This window comes from Pinus tabuliformis, chromosome Q, assembly GCF_031772625.1.
Source record: "Pinus tabuliformis cultivar Carrire ecotype Pingquan chromosome Q, CPIR1, whole genome shotgun sequence".
Taxonomy (NCBI): Eukaryota; Viridiplantae; Streptophyta; class Pinopsida; order Pinales; family Pinaceae; genus Pinus; species Pinus tabuliformis.
In genome coordinates, this window is record NC_142296.1 from 121,876,299 (window position 1) to 121,883,709 (window position 7,411).

The 7,411-nt window shown below is 35.4% G+C and overlaps 1 pseudogene; it reads left to right on the forward strand.

Annotated features, from left to right (window-relative positions):
* The first annotated feature begins 365 nt into the window (after window positions 1-365).
* On the forward strand, window positions 366-3,152 carry LOC149218559 (pentatricopeptide repeat-containing protein At2g13600 pseudogene; annotated as a pseudogene).
* Window positions 3,153-7,411: the final 4,259 nt, after the last annotated feature.

Consider the following 7,411-nt stretch of genomic DNA (forward strand, 5'->3'; position numbering starts at 1 on the left):
CCTCCAATACCTTAGGAATGAGGGCAATAAAAGTCTTTAGGTGATTTTGGGCTCAAGGTTTAGACAACCCATGGTTTTGCTCATAATATTCTAACGTAGCAACACTAAATCCATCTTAACTTAGGATTTACCAATTACCCAAAAAAATAAAATAAAAATTACATGTCAAAAAACTTGATCTATTAAAACTTGATAAATCCCAAATTAAAATAAATATAAAATTATCATATTTATTTTCAATAAATCCCAAATTAAAATAAATATAAAATTATCATATCTATAAACACAATTATGAAAATAATTTCACCACCAAAATTTCATTTAAAATCTCACTAAAATTCAGGGTTTAATTACATACACCCACCCATTGTTAATGAAAATTCCTTTTGGAGTCCACAGACAATTCCAATCATGATTCAAGTTTGGCTGCCAGTTGAACCTCAAAATTTTCGTAATTCCTGAATTGATCAACATCAACAGGTGTTTTTGAAATTCTGTGGATCTACGCGAACTGTACCCGTAATTGTTCATCCCGATTTAGGTTTTTTTACTGTGTGTTGAACACTGAAATTCTCCTCGACTTTTGATGTCACTTTTGACACGAGTCGATCCAGACATCGCTCCTCAATGCCAATCGTCTTATCGACCTCCATGTCAGAATCGATTCAACCTTCGACATGTCGACATATGAATTTAAGGATCTGCCGTGGTTATTTTGGTGATGGCGCAGGCACTAAATAAGCAGAAGAATAAGAATATTGGCGCATTTTGTAGCCTAATGCTTCTCCATCGTGCAAAGTTTTCATCTTTTCCTCTTGGTAAAGAAGTTGACTACAATCATAACTGGCATGACGATTTGAGTTCTGTGTGTAACCATGGAAGGCTGAAAGAGGCTAAACTTCTTCATTCCCACATCATTAAAGCAGTGTCTAAAAGCCAAGACATATCTCTGGAAAATAAACTAATCAATCTTTATGCCAAGAGCGGGAAACTATTTGAGGCTCGCAGAGTCTTGGAACAAATGCCCAAAACAGATGCTATTTCCTGGACTACGGTGATTGCTGCTTATGCCAAGCATGGATATGGGGAAGAAGCCTTGACAGTCTTTTCCCAAATGCATCAAACCGGTATCCAGCCTGATCAATTTACATTTGCCAGTGTTTTACCCGCATGTAACGATTTTGCAGTACTGAAGGGTATCCATGAGCAGATCATTGTAAGAGGATTTATTTCGGATGTATTTGTGGGAAATGCCCTGATAGACATGTATGCAAAATGTGGAAATATAAAGGATGCATGCGAATTGTTTGACAAAATGCCTCAACGAGATGTGGTTTCGTGGAATACAATGATGGCGGGATATGCAAAGCATGGACATGTTGCTGTGGCTTCGGAACTGTTTGAGAAAATGCCTGAACGAGATGTGGTTTCATGGAATGTGATGATTGCCACCTATGCTGAAAACGGTTACATCGCCGAAGCCTGGGATCTCTTCAAGATAATGACTGAACGAGATGTGGTGTCATGGAATGCAATGATCGCAGGATATGCAGAGAATAGGTTGTTTGATAAAGCCCTAGAACTCTTTGAACAAATACCCGATCAAAATTTAGTTTCATGGAATGCAATAATTGGAGGTTATGCACGAAATGGTTATTATAAGGAAGCCCTAAAATTTTATCAGCGAATGCAAGTGGTAGGTGTAAGGCCAAACCCACAAACCTTTGCCATTCTTCTTCCAGCTTGTGCTAACCTGACAGCTTTGGAACACGGCAAGGAAATCCACGCAGCCATAATTAGATTGGCATTTCAATCAAATGTTGTTGTGGGTAGTGCTCTGGTAGATATGTATGGTAAGTGTGGAAGCATGGAGAATGCACGAAATGTGTTTGATAAAATCAGTCAACGAGATGTGATCTCATGGAACTCCATGATTGCAGGGTATGCTCGTAATGGACATGTGGAGGAGGCCCTAAAATGCTTCCAGAAAATGCCCAATCAAGACATAATGTCGTGGAATTCGATGATTGGAGGATATGCACAGAATGGACATGTTAACGAGGCCCTGAAGTTATTTCACAAAATGCCCAAAAGAAATGTGGTTTCATGGAATTCAATCATTACAGGATATTCTCAGAATGGGCATGCCGAACAAGCCCTGGAGATTTTTCAACAAATGCAATCTGTAGGTTTGAAACCGGATTTGCAAACATTTGCTTCTATTATCCCAGCATGTGCAAACTTAGCAACCCTGATACAGGGCAAGGAGATCCATGAAGAAATAATTAGAGACGGATTTGCAGTTGATGTCTTTGTTGGCAGTGCCCTCATTGACATGTATGCGAAGTGTGGGATTATAGAGGATGCACGGTGCGTGTTTGATAGAATGCCTCAGCAAAATGTGGTTTCATGGAATGCAATGATTGCAGGATATGCCATGCATGGTTTTGGCAAGGAGGCTCTCTCGATTTTTGAAGGAATGCTACAGTCTTGCTTACACCCAGACCGTGTCACCTTTATTGGCATTCTGTCTGCTTGCTGCCATGCAGGCCTGGTAGACGAGGGATGGCAATACTTCAATTGCATGATTCAACATTATCATATCACACCTACAATGGAGCACTATGTTTGCATGGTTGATCTTCTAGGTCGTGCTGGGCAGCTGGCTGAGGCACAAAACCTTATAGATAGGATGCACATAAAAGCTGAGGCTACTGTGTGGATGTGCTTGCTTGGTGCCTGTAGAATCCATTCCAATGTTGTACTAGGAGAACAGGCGGCAGAACACCTTTTGGAGTTGAACCCAAAAAATGCTGCACCTTATGTTTTGCTGTCAAACATCTACGCAGTGGCTGGCAGGTGGGATGACATCCAGAGGTTGCGGAGAACAATGAGAGACATGGGAGTGAAGAAGGAACCTGGATGCAGTTGGATTGAGGTGAATAGGCAGATGCATGCTTTCCGTGGAGGAGATAGGTCACACCAAGAAATGCAAAGAATTTATGCAAGTCAGAAGCATTGACTGGGTAGACATGAGCAGCGGGTAGGTCCAAAAAGAGTAGAAAATACTGCAATAATCAGGTATGAATTGCATTTGGGCTTATTAGCATACTTCTTTGGGAGAGTTAACTTGGGCATCAAGGGCTTTTTGATGGTGTGGTGAGTACAATTATGCCTTCAAAAGTTCATTTTCACTATTATTGCAGGAGAAATTGGTGAGAGATGCATAACAGTTCCACCATTTGAATTCTGAAACATAGACCGTGCTTTTATGCATATTATTCGTGATGCTATGTGGAGCTTGCGTAGTAGCAAGATCATATTTCTTTATTATCCTAGCATTCATTGATGCGAGTCTACATATGGTTCTTTGCTTGTCATAAAGTGTAGCGTCTAGAAATTTGAGTTATCATGTTGGCCTAAATAAGAAGAACAGCAGTATTAAATATTATTCATTGTAAGGATGATGCACGTTCCTCTGGGGTCACCCTCAGCTCAAGGCACACACAGGCAAACTAGTTGAATTGTACCATCAATGTTCTTGCAAAAGAGAATGATTTAGGGCATGTTGGAGGTCATGGGACCATGCCATCGCTACACACAACTAATGCAGACCTTCTAAGCAACAAAGAAAAGATAGGTACCTAATAATTTGGAATGTTATGGTCAAGTTCTAAGTCAGTATTTCAAAATTGAAAATAAAAATAAAAAATCATTTGATTTTCAAAAACAAACAAATTGATAGTTCATCCAATTGTCATAAGACTAAGATATTTGACATCTTTTTAATATATTGTTAGAAATGCTTTTAGTTTTAGGCAATGAGCTACCACTTACAGTTTTTCCCTTTATATCTCTCCTAATATGTTTGAGTGGATTACAGACGATGCTTCGACTCTATTGGCATATGATCTAGATTCTTGAAGAATTTTATGGCTTGGAGTTTGTGGTATGTTTTTGTATCCTTGATTGACTGCCTCTTTAGATTGAATAAGTTTCAAAGTGAAAAGGGGTCATAATTCATGCATGCCTATGTTTGTTTATCATGCTAACCAATTTTGTAAATTTGTGGATTGGCAGGGATCCAATAAAATACGATAGAGAGAAAGAGCAAGGGAAGTACAATACAAGATATATGAGAAAACATTCACTTTATTGAAAACGCCAAACAAAATTGCACATTCTTTTTCCTATTGAATAATAGGCAAATATTGAATTTGCATATGAATAACATGCCAGGCCCAACAAGTCAGCAGAAATTACCACAATAAACAGGTAGGAATTGCATCTGAACCTGTTATCACAGTTATTAGAAGAACTAACTTAGTTATCAAGAATCCTTGATTTTGTGAATGTTATTCTGCCTTAAAGCTTCTATTGTCTTTGAGGAGAAATTATTGAGAGAGATTGAACTTGAAATATTGAGAGCGCTCTTATAGGGATAAATGAGGATGCTAAGTGGAATGTGCATAGTAGCAAGATGACATCTCTTTCTTATTTTCATGTGGCAGGAGATTAGATATGCTTATTTGTTTATTATAAAGTGTAGCGTCTAGAAATCTTGGTTATTGTGGTAGCCTAGTTTGGAAGTGAAAATTGTTATTTCATTGTAAGTTTACTGTATATATGATTAGGGTATGCCACTCCTCAGGAAATGCAAAGCTGAACTTATGAGATTTTGTCATTTGCCTTCTTATGAAATGATGATATAGAACATCCTAAGTGTCATTACTACCATGTCCTTGATACATAACCAGTCAATGAAAGCGTTTTAAGTTATTAGGATATTGTGAAAACCTAAAGAGTTGCAAAATCATGTTGAACCTCGAGTCTCAACATAAACATTATGTAGTTGAAAATAGAACTATAATTCCACACAACCTTGATAAGATGTTATATATTGTAGTTGAAAATAGAACTATAATTCCACACAACCTTGATAATGATAAGATGTTATATATTGTAGTTGAAAATAGAACTATAATTCCACACAACCTTGATAAGATGTTATATATTTGAAAATTTGTTAATATATTGTTAGAAATGCCTCTAAATATTAGTTAATGAACTTCCCATAGTTTTCCCTTTATACATTTTCCTAATTTATGTTGAATAGATATAATTGTTCGAGGAGTATGCATTATGTATGTACTATGTGGCGTATAGTTTAGATTGCTGGATAATTTCTAATGTCTTGGAGAGTGAGTTGTTTTTGTTTTTGTTTTTGTTTTTGTTTTGTTTGTTTTTTTTTTTCAAATAATTTTGTAGTTGAAACTCAATTCCTAATAGGAGAATAATAAACGAGTCATAGATAAATTAAAGGAGAATTATTTATATGTAAAATTTTCCAGTTTGTGAGAGATTTTTCGGCGAAAATCACATGGAATACCATTTGTCGACGCGTTTCGAACCAACTAGTGTGGTTCATAAAATTTTCCAACTTTAAGCGATTATTGTCTTAAATATTTTGTTAATTAAGTAATTCAAAATTGATTTCTAAATATTGCAACAACTACGCAACGGCTAGAAACAATGTATAGTGGAAGCATAAATTAATTACACCTATACATAGATTTTTTTTTTTTTTTTCCAAATTAATGTATCATTCAACTAATCAAAACTTATTAGGCAACCTTCATAGCTGCTAAAAACTATTAGTTCTATAGTTCATAAATTCATCCCATCCTGTACATGTTGAAGAGAGGTACAAATTACATGATGAGAAAAACATAATTATCAACTTAACAAGAACCTTGACTTAAAAAACAGGTCACAAATACCAAATTAACTCTCAAATTGGTATGTGGTGTTACTAGTAGCACATTTTTTATTTTCTAAGTTAAAATTACTTTCGTCTGTAACCATGACATTAATAACCTCAAAATATTGTCAATGGAAACTTTAAATTCAACATTTGAATTGAAAAGTGGTGCTTACAATAGCACAATTTTTTATCAAAGTCAAAAATACACCTACTTTAAAACTGTGTAGTTAACAACTAGTATTGTTGCAATTAAAATATTAAAATCAACTCTCGAATATTGTCAATGGAAACTTTAAATTCAACATTTGAATTGAAAAGTGGTGCTTACAATAGCACAATTTTTTTATCAAGGTCGAAATTACACCTTTAAAATTGTGGAGTTAACTACTAGTATTGTTGCAATCAAAATATTAAAATCAACTCTCGAATTGGAAAAAGGTGTTTCAACAACACCCTCTATTTTCTCTGAGGTGCAAATCACATTTTTTTTTTTTTAAATCATGATATTGAAAATTGATATTCTTACACTAAAGATCTCAAAATTAATCCTTGAACCAAAAAGAAATGATATTAATAGGACCATTTCTTTTCAAACTTGAATTACATTTTTATTTTTTAGCAATAATTATGACCTTAAAGCTTAAAACAAATGCATATAAAATCATAAGAAAAGAAAAATCATTTAAGAAATAAATAAAGATATATTTATTTTTTTCTTATAATCTTGATGGGCCTAAAACATGTATGTTTCTTTTAATTAAAATTAAAGTAAAAATAATTTTAATATATTTTATGATAATGACGGTGACAATTAATGTCTACTAAGACAAAATGATTTATCAAACTGTAAATGTAAAATATTATTTGAAATTCATTTGTATTCTTGAAAGCATTAAATAAATGTTTTAAGTTCACATAATTTCTAAAAGGATTAAAAAGATTGTTGGTGCGGAAAATAGTTTGAAATTTATGTTTAATTTGAATATATATATATATTAAAAAAAATAAAAAAAAGTTAGAAATTAAAAAAAAAAACATTAAAAAAGAACCATAAAGCAAATGGGCATCGTTCCCTAACCAAAGGCTACCTACCTCCCAAGTCCTCTAAGTGATGGGCAAGGGGCATGATGGGGGACTAAGGGCTTTACTTGACCCTACCCGCTTCTTTACTATTCACCCACGTACTACCACGGCCCAAGCGTTCTTGTCTCACTCTACGTAACATTGTTGCACTAGATGGTTCTGCCTTGACAATGCCCTCGATGTTATACGAGCACAACACAACTCTCTCAACACTCCTTGACAACGTGGTAGTATGCAACACTTGTTGGTGTCTTATTTTGGCAGTGCATAGGGCCACCACTCGTCGACACAACGTAGCCCCATGTTACAAGCCATTTTGTCACATCTATTCAATAGGCCTGAAAACCGGATCAATCAACATCCATGAACACTTTGTCATAACCCCTTTGCAAAGCCCTAAGCATCATTTCTCCAAAAAGTCTGAGTTTCCAGGTCTATCAGCTAAAAGACCATTTTTTTAGGCCCAACACACCTTGTGTTCTTATCCACTAGCGTTGGGTGCAAGTTGCATACCTGGGCATCAACGCTGACCAATGCATGTTGCTCCAGTCTGAAGGTGCATTG